At 36.1% G+C, this 14441-nt stretch overlaps 1 long non-coding RNA gene across 1 annotated transcript in view; it reads left to right on the top strand.

Moving 5' to 3' along the window:
• Positions 1-10361: 10361 nt before the first annotated feature.
• LOC141542613 (uncharacterized) overlaps positions 10362-14441 on the top strand; it is a 221677-nt gene continuing 217597 nt past the window's right edge. The window contains exon 1 of the long non-coding RNA XR_012482217.1: positions 10362-10632. This is a non-coding gene — a long non-coding RNA (uncharacterized LOC141542613). The remainder of the gene's footprint in view (positions 10633-14441) is intronic.

The following is a 14441-nucleotide window of genomic DNA, read 5'->3' as shown; positions in this document are numbered from 1 at the left end:
TCAAGTAGAATGAAAGTAGCTCAGGAATCTCAAAATTGATGGGGGTGGAGTTTGAGGAAAAACAGACAGTCAACAAAAAATAAAAGAAAAATAGAGGTTGAAGAAGATATTTTGTAGATTATAATATTCTGCTAGTAAAAAATATGCTTTGCAATGGCCAATGTGCTGAGAAAATCTAGTAAGGTGGTTTTAGGCAAGAGATTTATCATTGGAAATTTGATAATGTGCAGAATTTTTGTGAATTCTCTATTTTATATAACCTGGGTAAATCTCTTTGTACTGTGATGATTTCACTGATTTGTCTGTTGGGCATGAATGTAAATTAAGTAAATATTAAAATTCAATTTAATAGATTTTTACCTGCTCTATACTTAATATCTACTGTATTTCCCATTAGTGACATGAAGATATTTCTGTATATATGAGATTGACTTGACAGCATTGTGGAAGGGCAGTAAGGGAAAAATGTAATTTATATAAGGCAGACTCTATTTTCAGAATTTTACCATTTAGAAGGGGGATATGACATTTATACATTATGACAATGCAAAATAATATATGATAAATACATGAGAAGTACAAGTGAAATGTTAACTGAGATCCAAAGGAAAAGATCATTCCCAGGGATTAATTCAGGGAGAAGTCAGTACTTGAGTTGGATTTTAAGGGAAGGATAGAAAGTCAGTAGGCAAAGGGGCTAATGTCTAGGTAGGATAATTCAGGTATTAAGAATGGAATAAAAATAGAAAAGTAAAGAAATGCTAAGTGTATGGAATTCCCAATAGACAGGTTGATTGGTATATAGAGTATTTTGGAAGATAGTTCACATGGGTTTTATTTAGAAAAGTAGGGTAACAATATTGTAGAGGACCTTGAATGGCAGGAAAAATGGTTTGAACTTTTTTCTGCAAGTGTCAGGAAGCCCTTAAAGGGTCTTGAGCTTTTATTAAATTTCAGAATTAACAGATTGATTTGAAAGTATTGTGGAAGGATGATTTAGCAGAGGGAGAAAATAAAGGGAGAAAATTTCCTATTAGGAGACTATTGCAATAGGTATAAGTGCTCAGATGGCATCTATAGGCATAGAAAGAATGAGACTGATCCAAGAAATAGTAAGGAGGCAGAATTGATGGAATCTGGTTGGTGGTAAATGTGAGCAGTGAGGGAGAAGGAAGAATAAAAACAAAAATAAAAATAAAAACAAAGTGACGCTGAGTTCTTTAAACTATGCCTGGCAATAGGGCAACAGTGTTGGCAGTCCTGTCATGTTGGAAAAGCTTCAAGTATGTTCCTAGCCACAGAGGATGCTTGCTTTCCAAGGACCAGCTCAGCTTAGTATAGTCAGGGTGCTAAACAATGGAATAGCCACTTGGAGATGAATTCTTGGGTTACAAGTCTGTAGAAAGGAAAGTTCATATATATATATATATATATATAGACCGTCTACAGATATTAACTAAGCCATTGGTATTCTGTATGTGAGATCCTTGTATAGTAACCATTCAGTAGACATATAATATGAACTAAATCATATCAATCTTGACATTTTCACTACAAATGAAAGCAGAAGACAAAGGGAAGCCATTGCTAAATGGAAACATGGCTCATAGGTTTTTCAGGGAGAGGAAAATAAAGAAGTTCACAGAGTTGGCCTTATTGTGTTTCCAAAAGCCAAAAATACAATTTGATGGGACTTTTGGTCCTATTGCATTGCAATCCTTATACGTATCTGTAAAAAGACTACCATGAAAATAACAGTATCCTGTATAGCATCTTTTGCAGAGAATGAGAAAATAGAAAAAGCCTGCAAAGAATTCCAAATTAACCTAAGATTTTCTTTAATGCTCCACTTCAAAGTGAAGAGGGTGGGGCATAAAAACAGAGTTTACCAAAAAAAAGTTTGAAAATATAGTTTATTAGTGAGAGGCCAAAGATCTCTTGTATACTATACAGAAGCTTCGTGACTAAGTGAGTATGAATAAAATTAAGCATTCATACTTATTTTAAGAAGAGCCAGGCATTGGACATAGTGCCAAATAATTTTCTAAAATATGTGAATTTGGTTATATTTTAACAGCAAGGAAATGGCTAGTTACCAATATGGAAGTCATTAATGAATCAACTGTGTGGATGTCGTTAGACTGCTGACTTGCTATAGCTAAAATAAAAATCAATACCAAATTCCAAGAAAGAATGAAAAGAAAATATATCACCTAAATGAGGCAACTCTGACCTAGCTTACCTTTAATCCCAAGCTATTGATAACAAAAAAAATAAACAATGAATAGAGGAATGGATGTGAACACAGATGATAACCATTTCCTAAAGAAGAATAACCATTATAAATCAGTTGTTTTAATGAAATCAAAAGAGCCTAAACACTACCTCAGTCAGTAAACACTTACTCTTCTTGCCAAGGGAAGACCTGTGGGATTCTAGGAAAACATTCCTTTAAAATATAAACTCATTTGTAAAAATTTTTACAGTAATACATTGAAAGATAAAGAGGAATATTAAGCCTTATAAAACAGCAAGAAGCCATGAAAGGAAGGGAGGGGATTTTATACAAAGTTTGGCAAGACAACCAAGCTAAACTTTTCCAAGGGTAATTAAGGATGAAACTTGAAGGAGAACGACGAACAAAAAAATGGAAAAGAGCTATAAAGATTTTATAACAAATTCTCATTTTCCCTCTAACTCTTCCCCCCGCCCCCATTTCTACCTTCCTTATTATTGCAGAAAGCAACATCCTCCCATTCCCTCCAGCTTACAACCTTGGTGTCATCCTGGATTCCTCATTGTCTCTCACACCCCCGTACCCAATCTGTTGCCAAGGGCTGCCCAAATCACCTCTGCAACATCTCTGGAATATGCTCTTTTCTTTCCTCTGAGACTGCTTCCATCATGGAACATCTTATACCTGGGTTATTGTAATAGCTTGTTGGTAGGTCTACCTACCTCATGTTTTTCCCCAGTCCAATCCCTTCTCCATTTAGCCACTAAAATGATTTTCCTAAAGTGGGGATTTAATCGTTTTACCTTCCTACTTAGTAATCTCCAGTGGCTTCCTATTACTACCTCTAGAAGCAAATGTAAAAATGCTCTATTTGGCATTCAAACCCTTTCATAACCTCTTCTCTTTCCAGTTTTCTTACACCTTATTCCCTGATGCTTACACTTCCATCTAGTGACATTTGCCAGAACAAGACACTCTGTCTGTTGGTTTAGGCATTTTCATACCTGCAAGTTCTCTCCCTTTTCTACTCCAACTACTGACCTTCCTGACTTCCTTTAAGTCCCACCTAAAATTCTTTTACAGGAAGTCTTTCTTGCCTCCTCTTGATTCCAAACTTTCCCTCTATTGATTATTTCCTATTTACCTGTCTCTAGCTTCATTTGTATAAATTCGTTTATTGTCTTCTCCATTAAATTGTAAGCCTCTTGAAATCTTTTGCCTCTTTTTTTTTAATCTCCAGTGTTTAGTACAGTGCCTGGAATGTAGCAGATGATTAATAAATATTTATTAACTGATATGATTGAACCAACTCTAACATCATAGTTTCTCATTAACCTGCATGAGAAAGTGGAAGTAGCACATATCAGTCACTAAATACATGAGATTTTAGTCAAAAAATAAGCTAAACAAGACTAAGAATACACAGCACAAATCTGCTCTGGAGTTCACACAATTTTTTGAGTATTGAGGAATATATTCTCAAGAAACCCAAAGGAAGGAATGATACCAATAATTTTGGGGGAGGAAAAAGTTCTGATTTTAAAAAGTTGCCCAAGAGAACATTAATAAATAAACATTGATCATTATATTTTCTCATATGTAGAAAATATTTATAATTATATTCTATGTATATATTAAGATTCTCCTTTTTGAAGGCTTTACCAAATAATATTCTATCGCAGACCAGTTACCTCTTTCCAATTACACAAATTAACTGACAAGTATAGAAAATAGACAGTCCCACTACATTACTTATTGACTATAAAATCCATCTGATTCAGTAGAGCAAAAAACTGTTTTAATGACTTTCCTCCAACCAGGTGTGTTCTAAACAGATTTGGAAGCTGTATAAGATTCCTTAGGAAATTTAACAAATGGAGATTGTTTTGTTCTACAACATTGGTTCTTAAATTCAAGCAAGTTATAAAATGGAGTCAAAGCTTTGTCACTCCAATGGGAGAAGTCAAGCAGAAGGTCACAATGAAAACTTTTTCTTTCTTTCCTCATCTATTCTCTCTCTCTCTCTCTCTCTCTCTCTCTCTCTCTCTCTCTCTCTCTCTCTCTCTCTCTCTCTCTTTCTCTCTCTCTTTCTCTCTCTCTTTCTCTTATTCTCTCTCCCTCTTTCTCTCACCTTTTCCCTCTCTCTCTCTCTCTCCCTATCTTGTGCTCTTCCTTTATAAATATTATCACCTTTGATCCTTTAAACAATCCTGAGAGGTAGGTGCTATAATGATCCCCATTTTACAATTGAAGAAATTGGGCAGAAATGAAGTGCCTTATCTAAGGTCACATGGCTAGGAAGTATCTGAGACAAGATTTGAATTTGAGCCTTCCCAATTCCAGACCAGGTTCTAGATCCAGAGTGACATACACAAAAAAAATTTAGGAGAACACAGTCCAGAGAATGTCATTCAAGGACTAGATGACCAGTAAAGGTGAGCTCTCATTAGGAATAATCTGTACGCTTCATTGTTTCCAATGAATGATAACAGTTAGAAGGTGGCTGACTTCCCAGCCCTGAGGAGGATTTCTCTGACGGTATAGAATAAGATTACACCAGATAAAAAGTTATGGATCTCTCTTGTTGGAAGAAATAGCTACAGTGAAGAGTTCACTTATGCATTATGCTGGGAGATACAAAGGCTAAATGAGAAATGCTTCTGCTTTCAGAAGATTGCATTCTATAGGAGCTATAATATGGAAACAGAATTTGAGAAGTAAGGAAAGCACCAAGAACCATGAAATTAGGAAAGGCTTCCTGTAGGAAGGAACACCTAAACTGAGCCTTGAAGGAAGCAGAGGATTCTAAGAGAGGTGAGCCGAGCTAGGACTGGAGAATGGAGATTCCCAGAAGGAAACCTCTGTTTTATTATTGGAGGAATGAAAAAGAAAGCAGTTTTGTTTGGAATGTTGAATCTTCACTGTAATAAGATTTAGAACTAAAGGAACCTTAAAGGTCATCATTCCCAACCCTCTCATTTTTCAGAGGAGGAAACCAAGGGTCAGAGAGATTGAATGACTTTCCCATAATTGCACAATTAGTAAGTGCCAGAGGTGGTATTTGAACCTGTCTTCTTGACTTCATGCCCTTTATTTTTATCTCTAAATGGTAGTATGTGAAGTTAGGTTGTAAAGGTTGGCTGGACCCAGATTGTAAAAAGCTTTAAATGACAAGTTGAGGAATTTTTATTCCTTGAGATATGATGATGCAAAACCTGGGGGCCACAAATTTGGTATCTGAGATGTTGTATTGGAGCACCAGAACTCAGAAGGAATAGAGAATGATTAGAGAGAGAGAAACCATTGGCACTCAGAGAAGGGGAAAATGATTATGGTCTGATTGAGAGCATGTTGTGGTTACTAATATTGCCATGCACTAAAAAAAGTGAGAGAAGGATCTTCAAATGAATGAAATCCAGCAGACTTTCTATAATGGTGTATTTGATACTTTGAATATTTGTTAACCACGTATAAGCTAATTCCAATGTAACTTGAAGCTCTACTTTACTTTAACATCTCTGAATTGTGGGAAGTCCTCTCCTTCTTCAGCCTTTGGGGAACCCTTCCTAAGGGTCAAGGGAGGGCCATGCTTCAGATGCTCAAGGAATTTCTACTTACCTTTCCTTGAAATAGGATTCCAGATTCAAGAAGTAAAAATCTCAACCATCCCAAACAGTTAAGGAAGACAGACCTATGCACAACTGCCATGTTGAAGAACCTGCTCATTCTGTCTAAACTCTTCCCTGGAGTTTACATATAGTCTCTTTGGTTTGTGCTTTCTCCCAGGGCATTAGGCCAAAGTGAGTGCAGACTAGTGAGGTGGAAAGAATCCTGGTCCAGAGGTCCAGAGACCTGGGTTTGAACCATGGCTTATATACATTCTAGTTATGTAATCTTCAGCTTAACCTTTTAGTCAACTTCAGTTTCCATGGCTCTATAAAATAGGAAAAATATTTAAAAAAAAAATTATAAAATACTTTCATCACTTACTTCATAGGATCATTGTGAGGAGAAGGATTTGTAAACCCTAAAGCACTGCAGACATATAAGAATTAAGATGCTAGTAGAGAGACTGGAGAACATTAGATGGCTACATTCCTAAGGCTTATGCCATAAAATCAGTGTGCAGTGAATTGGGGTGATTTTTGTTGTTCAATTGTTTTCAGTCATGTCTGACTCTTCATGACCCCATTTGGGGTTTTCTCCGCAAAAATGCTAGAGCAGTTTGCCATTTCTTTTTCTGGCTCATTTTATAGAGGAAGAACCTGAGGCAGACAGGATTAAGTGACTTACCCAAGTCACACAGCTAGTCAATGGCTGAGGCCACATTAGAACTCAGGAAGATGAGCAATCCTCCCTTCAGACCCGGCACTCCAAACAACTGTGATGCTACCTTGTGGCCCAGTGTTAGGGGGACAGTGGCAGCAATGGCAGCCAGATGTGCTGCTTCATTTACTGCTGGGGTTGCAGTGGAGATGGGAAGGAATCAAGAATGTGTGATCAACCTTTGTCTAAACCAGGAAGAATTTAGCAACATGCAAATGATTTAACCAGAAATGCAGTTGGGGCTCCTGGAGTCAAAAGCTACCACTTCCTCCATTGCATAGCATGACTGCTCAGAGGCAGGAACTGCATTTGTCTCTTTTTGTATTTCCAGGCTTAATTCAATACCTCGCATATAGTAGGTGCTCAATAAAAATTGACAAAGAGGTGATGCATCTTTGCATATAATAATTTCTTTAGACATTTCTTCATGGAAGAAATTATCAGCATTATCAGCAGATCAGTTTTTATTCTTTCCATTCCTCCTGTTAATAGAAAACTTTTGTTTCCTCAAATGAGTTAGAGTGATTTATATTCTTATGTGTTTGGGGATTATATCCTTTCTTCTACCCCCCCCCCCCAATTTAAAAACTCATGTTATTTTCCTGGCCTAATTCTGGGTTTTCTAGAAAGCAATATAAAGGATTTAAAAGTACTATTGGGTAAGAGTTACAAATGGAAAGATGCCAAATGCCCTTCTAAAATTCTGTATATAATAAGCTGTAGGGTATCCTTTGATCAATGCAATGATTAATTAATCCATTCCATTGCCCCTTTGTAATCTGGCAGTCCAAAAATGAGCAGCTAGGTGATGCAGAGGATAGAATACTTAGCCTTAGATGAATCAGAAAGACTCATCTCCCTAAATTTGGTCTCAGATTAGCTGTCAATTAACCCTGTTTGCCTCAGTTTCCTCATCTGTATAATGACCTAGAGAAGGAAATGGCAAAACTGCTAGACTGCCTTTGCTAACAAAACCCCAAATGGGATCACGAAGAGCTGGACACGACTGAATTGATTAACAATAATTAACAAAGCCCCAATTGGCACAACTACAGCCCATTCAATCATAGATTGAGTTTCAGATGAGGAAAATGAGGTTAAAGTAGCTTTTCTAAGGTCACACAGGTATTAAGTAGCAAAGTTGGGATTTGAACCTAAGCTTTCTGCTTCTATTGCTTTCTGCTGCCCTGACATGATACCTTTGCTTTTTGTTAAAAACAGTAGACAATAGTGAAAGAACTATGACAAAGGCTTGAGTTTTGAGACTTATTGTTTTGTTTGTGTTTTGTTGTTATTTATTTATAAAGGCTAATCTCGGTAGTGATTGGGTAGATAGCAAATATTTGACTAGATTTGTCTATCTTTAGACAAGGCATAGTTGAAAGATCCTCTTAGTAATATACTATTTATAACATTGTTTTACAAGGTTAACTTGTTGAAATGCAACATCTTGTTAGTAGTTAAATCTTGGAACTGCGTAGCCAAAAAAGAAATGCATTTTTGAAATAACATGTTGTCACGCTCCTGTGAAAATGTTAAGGTATGACTGTCAATATATTTAATGGGTATCATACTGTAGCTATTCGAGCTGCTGTGGTGTGAAATCATAAGTCACTCCCCTGAATCCAGTCTTCTTTACCAGATGGCAGACCAGATAGCTGTTTTCTTAATGCTGTAAGGTAAAATATTACATGACAGAACACAGGAAAACATGTTACTTTAAAAAGCAAACCAATGAAATCTGTCATTTTAGAGCCTGACAATTATAAAGAGATCTTCATGTCACAAAGTAAATGATGGAGGAGTAATCACAGAAATGAGATTCTGGTGAACAAACACCACCCTATAAATTCATATGTGAGCCAGGCTTTTTAAAATTTTTTTAATTTTTTTTATTTTAAAGGAACTCCCATTTTCACACATTCATAGATATAATTGCTTTAATTATGAAGATATGGCTGGAGGCCACATTATGTTTTTAGGACTGTCAATCCAGAATAATATGTAAAGTATGTATATGTATGTGTATATATACACATATACACACATATATGCACATGTATATATACACACATACATATACACATATGGGTATTTGTAAATTTTATACACATATATACTTAAATTAGATCTGTGTACAGTGTGTCAGGAACAGATAACTCTGGCATTGTTGGGCTAGCAGGAAAAAAGAAAAAGAAACTTTCTTTAACCCTATCCTCATGCCTAGACGAGATAAAATGGTGTCATTGTACTATTATCAACAGGCTTGCATGTGGTATATTCTCACATCATTTTATTGATAGGAACCATTTATGCTTCCTTGGTTCAGTATTTAAAAATATAAAACCAACCATTTTAGCTGATAAATGTTCATTGAAAAAATTTACAGGAAAAAAAATTCCAGACACAAGACTGTTCTTTTGAGTATGAGCACATTTCAAGTCACTTAGAAGTGTGCTGCATTCTAACTAAAATAATAAAAGAAAATTTGGTTGGTTTTATGGAGTTAAAAAACAAGCAAACAAACCACTATGTACTAATTGACTGGAGAGTTTAATTCTTTTTTTCAGATGGGGAAACTAAGTCCTAGAAATTAAGTGATTTGTTTAATAAGGTTCTATCACTACCTTGCTGTGTGAACTTTAGCAAATCATTTAACCTCTATGGGTCTCAATATATGGGCTTTACCTCTGCACTTCCTTTCAGCTCAGATAATATGAAACATAAAAAATAAATGATGTCTGCATTTATAAAATGAACTCTCATTTGCTATAGTAACAACATATTTCAGAATGCTGTCTATTCTACCAAGTTCTTTATCCATGTTATATCACTCAGTCCTAGCAAAGACCCCATAAAGACCCAGATAAGGAAACTGTAACTCAGAAAGGTCATCTTGTCCATCATTAACTGCTTACCTCCTATAGTCATCTAGACCTACCACCTGTACTTCACACCTCTCTGACTCTTCACATTCTTCTGTCTTTCTTTCCCAGTCCTGTTTTTTTTTTAATTACTTAATAATTTTTTATTATATATATATTTTTATAATATTATCCCTTGTATTCATTTTTTCAAATTATCCCCCCTCCCTCTATTCCCTCCCCCCGATGACAGGCAATCCCATACATTTTACATGTGTTACAATATAGTCTAGGTACAATACATGTGTGTGAATATCATTTTCTTGTTGCACAATAAACATTAGATTCCGAAGGTACATGCAACCTGGGCAAACAGATATTAGTGCTAACAATTTACATTCACTTCCTCCCAGTCCTGGTTTTAACTTTATTTGCTTCAATTCAATTTGACAAGCATTAATTAAGCTCCTATTTTGTTCTAGACACTGTTGTAGATTCTGGGGATAAAAAAAAAAATACATAAAGTTATATCTATATTTTAGCACTTCATTGAGAGGAGGAAATCTTTATCTCCCTTAATTCCAGTGTTTTCTCTCAGATTATTTCCAATTCATCCTGTATATAGCCCGTTTATACTTTTTTTCTTCTTTTTGTAAGTCATTTTCCCCAGTAGACTGTGAGCTCCTTGAGAGCAGGGACTGTTGTTTATCACCTGTTAGGATTACTAAGTGAGAACGCAGGTTGTCTGGACAGTGACAAGGTGAGAATTCAGGTTTTCTGGACAATTACAAGGTGAGAACTCAGGTTGACTTGATAGAGGGGGCAAGCTCATTGGCTGGGGTGGTTCTTCCCAGAAGCCCTTGCATTATCCCACGCCCATTCTCTGGGAGGATAAAAGAGACAGCACTGGGCCTAGAGAGCAGATTGGCCTGGAGAAGGATAAGAGCTGGAGGAGATTCAGAGCCAGGATTCAAGGAGAGGACTCTGCCCTACATCTGGCTTGACGGGGCTCTCTGCAGGAAGGGAAGTCACTTCTCTGGACAAGAGTTAACAGCAACTGCCTGGAGACAACGGTTCACTACAGGAAGAAGAATCTGTCTGAGAGATTTGAGTAGACACAGCAGATCTCTTCCCAGAGAGTGATCCGGCAGCTTCTAGAGACGACAGCTCGCTACAATCACCCTGCATGATAGCTGGCACATAGGGGTGTGTATTAGATGTATATTAATTGACAAAGAGAAGTAAGTTTAAAAAATGCTCAAAACTCAAGTAAATTGTGATCTCATCATTTGGGAAATAAAAATAAAAAATATAAAAAGTAAATACAAAATAATTTTGGATATGCCAACTAAAGGATAAAAAAAGGGCTTGATGTGGCAGTTGAGCTGAATTTTGAAGAGAACCATGGCCTTTTGTCACTCATGTTCTCTGATTTGCTAAATCCAATGAACTTTTCCTTTAATTAAATTTCCTTGGTTTTTCTTTGGCATTTGACACTATTGATCCATCCCTACTTTGCTACTTAACTTCTTTGACTTTGATTTTTTTCTGATTATTCTACCCACCTGCCTTCTTCTCACTCCTTTACTATTTGAATTTTTTTCTTTTTTATGTTTTTCTCACCACTACCCCAGCCTAGTGCCTCAAAGGCTCTGTCTACAGTCTTTCCTTTCTCCATCTTGTCCCTTGCAATCTAATACACTCTTAGTTATAACCTCTTTGCAAATATCTTTCAAAGCTATATATCTATTTTTAATTTCTCTTTTGAACTCAGTACATAGCAAAAGGACTTGAACATAAGATATGTTTCTTAAGGGTTTATTGAATGAGAAAGAAAAAAAAAAACAACAACCAAAAAAACTTTCTTCCCCATTTCCAACTGCCCAGAGATATCCCCCATAGAATGATGCACCAATATTTATAGGTCATCAAGTCCAAAACTGAATTCAGTGTATCACAGAAATAGAATTACAATGAACCTCAGAAATCATAGAGAATGTCCTGTAACTGAAGAGGAATCTCTAGGAGAAATCTTTGACATGTTTATCAAGGCTTCATCTGAGTAGCTCCAGTGATGAGGAAGCTGCCATTTCCTGTAGTCCACTTTTATAGCTTCAAATGGAAGTTTTTCCTTTCATGAGCTAAAATTCCCCTATAATTTGCATCTATTTCTTTTAATTTTTTCCTCTGTACACATCAAATCCTTCTTTCCCTATGATAGCTTTTCAAATATTTAAAGATAACTTCACGTCTCCAGTGAATCCTTTTTTTCTCCAGCCCTAACATCCCTAGTTCCTTCTCACAAACTGAACATGGGTTTAATAATAACAATGGTTTTACAGAATTGTTATGGGGATCAAATGAGGTTTTATATATATAAGGTGCTTTGCATACCTTAAAGTTCTCCATAAGAAGTTAGCCAGTTGTAGTAGTAGCAGCAGCAGCAGTAGTAGTACTAGTAATAGTGATAGTAGTGATGGTAACAGTAATAATATTAATTAGTAATCTCCAAAACAATTGCTTTAATGAGATGACAATAATTTAGGTTTGGAGTTGTTCTGTTTGGCCTTTGAAAGCAAAACCAAGAGTAATAGGTGAGTGTTGCAAGGAAACAAATTTCATCATGTTATAAGAAAAAAAAAAACTTCCTGATAATTAGAGCTAGGGGTATGCTGAAGCCAATTGTTAAATTTTCAGTGTATTTAAGCCTCAGAAATGAATAAATGCTAGAATCAGGGCTTGATTTTGGGATTTTTTTTTTTCCTCTTACTTATCTAGACCCAAGAAGGTAATGGAGAAAATGTAAATAATGCAAGTTAAATTTAAAGTGTCTTGTGGATACATTTCTCCTTTCCCTTCCCTTTTGTTAAATATTTACCAGCCAACTCTTGAGCAGAGTGTACAAAAGTGAAATGGGACTATCTTGAGTGTTTGGGGCAGGGTGGGACATAGGAGGTGTGTATAAATCTTACTTAAAATCTTCAAGCAAATATTGAGTGACAAGTTCTTGATCAGATTAGGGGTAGATTTCATGATTTCTGTGGTCTTTTCTATCTGTGAGCTTCTAAAACAACAACAAAAAAGGGTCAACATTTGAAGGTTTTTTAGTTAACATTTTAATTGTGTTTTAACTTCAGACTACTCTAATGTGCCTGAGGTTATATGAAAGTTATATTGGGTGTTTTGAAATTTTCCCATTTACAATATGAATCTGCACTATCCACTAAAAACAAACAAACAAACAAAAAGGCATGCAAAGGTAGATTTCAACCTAACTCCTGTCAGGGTGATCATCTATTCCAAATTAATGCAGTCTAAAATAATTAGGACCCGTTGTCTTTCAACTGAAAGGTTTATCTCACCAATTATTAATATTCAGTCAGTCGTAGTACCTATCCAGGCCATTAAAGGGCCAGGCCTACATGCCCACTGTTAGAGTGTCTTAATTATTAAGACTCAAGATTGATATTCTAATCTCAATAAAGAAGAGATCTAGTCCCACTGCAAAAACCTATAAAAGTAACAGTGATGAAAACTATGCTATGCTTTCTTATTGAAATGAGTTTATTATTTGAAAAGAGAAGGATTTCTAAAAAACAAATCTCTATAGGTCTTCAGAATATTTAGATAATTTTCCAAAGGATAAATCATCTTTAATCATTTTTTTTTCTCCAGTAGAGTTATTTGAAACAAAACAAAACAGTTGCCTTGTGACTTTTTTTTTAAATGACCTAATACAACTGAGTAAAATATATGATCTGTCGTTGCCAAGGCTGAGTCACTTCCTGTTTCAGTAACAAGAATGTCATCAGCTAAACGTCTCTAAGCAGGACAGTTTGTCAGTGTTTGTATGGCTTTGTTTGTCCAGGTTGTTAGAAAGTTCAGAGTGAAAACAAACTCATTGTTCTCATTCCAAGAGAGAAACTTAGAGTGAACAACTTTTTGTGGTGGCCAGCTAGGTATCTGTTTATTGTTTTTGTGATCCCTGATACTTCTATAATATAAGGAAGAATGCATATCCAACAGCATAAAATCCTGCTGTAATTGTGTGGAAGGACTTAATAAATTGCTAATGTTTTCTCTGCTCTGACCTAGGCTTGTTTCTGTTTCCGAAAAAGGTTGGAAAGATTTTATCTGGTTGAGTGGAAAAGGCACTGAAAACTTGGAACAATTGCAGATTAGGGAGCAGTTTGGAAGTGGAATCTTTAGGTTTATATTCCCTTCTTACCCCTGACTATCTTTGGGCAAGTTATTCAAACTCTCTGCTTCCTCACCTGTCATTAAAAGACTTCTAAAATTCTAATTTAGAGTTCTCCAGTTCTAAAATGATGATTCTTGTAAATAGCATCTGGATCTTCCACTAACTGTCATCTCAGCTCTATCATATCATCTCTCTAGATTTCAATTTTCTTGTCTGTAGGAGGAGAGGGTCAGAGTGGATGACCTTCAAGACCCTTCTGAAATTTTAGGAGTCTTGCCCGAGGATTCAGTCTTAAGAAATCTTTGGATTGCCATTTTGTCCATTCCAGCTGGCTAGTGGATATATCCTCTGGCACTTGTCCCACCTCCTATGTTTAAGTGAGTTAATTTTAAACAACTGATTTACGTGGCATTACTAACTAAATTATGTTAAGGACAATGGTTAAAGCCCATAGGCTCTCTTTGTTGAAGCTCCCTCTGGACTCAAGGTTTTTAGGCCCCTTCCCCCACTGAAATTTACTATAGAAACGAAGTTCTTGGGACATAGCTGGAGGGGAATGGAAAAAAAAAGAAATCTAAGCTTATTGGTATGTTATCTCTGTGAATCACAGAAGGTAAGCGGGCCTGAACCTAGGTATTTACTCCATAGAGAGGAAGTTCAGGGAACATTCAGGTACTCCATGAAGGAAGCAGGGTTGGTGATTCATTAGGTGTGACACTTACTTCCCTTGGAGTCATCCTGAAAGAATATCCTAGTATAGGGATAAGGGTTGGCCAGCCACTGGAGCAGTTCTTTTGGGAAGAAAAAAAAAAAC

The sequence above is a fragment of the Sminthopsis crassicaudata genome, chromosome 5, assembly GCF_048593235.1.
Source record: "Sminthopsis crassicaudata isolate SCR6 chromosome 5, ASM4859323v1, whole genome shotgun sequence".
Lineage (NCBI taxonomy): Eukaryota > Metazoa > Chordata > Mammalia > Dasyuromorphia > Dasyuridae > Sminthopsis > Sminthopsis crassicaudata.
This window is presented reverse-complemented; position numbering and strand designations above follow the sequence as displayed.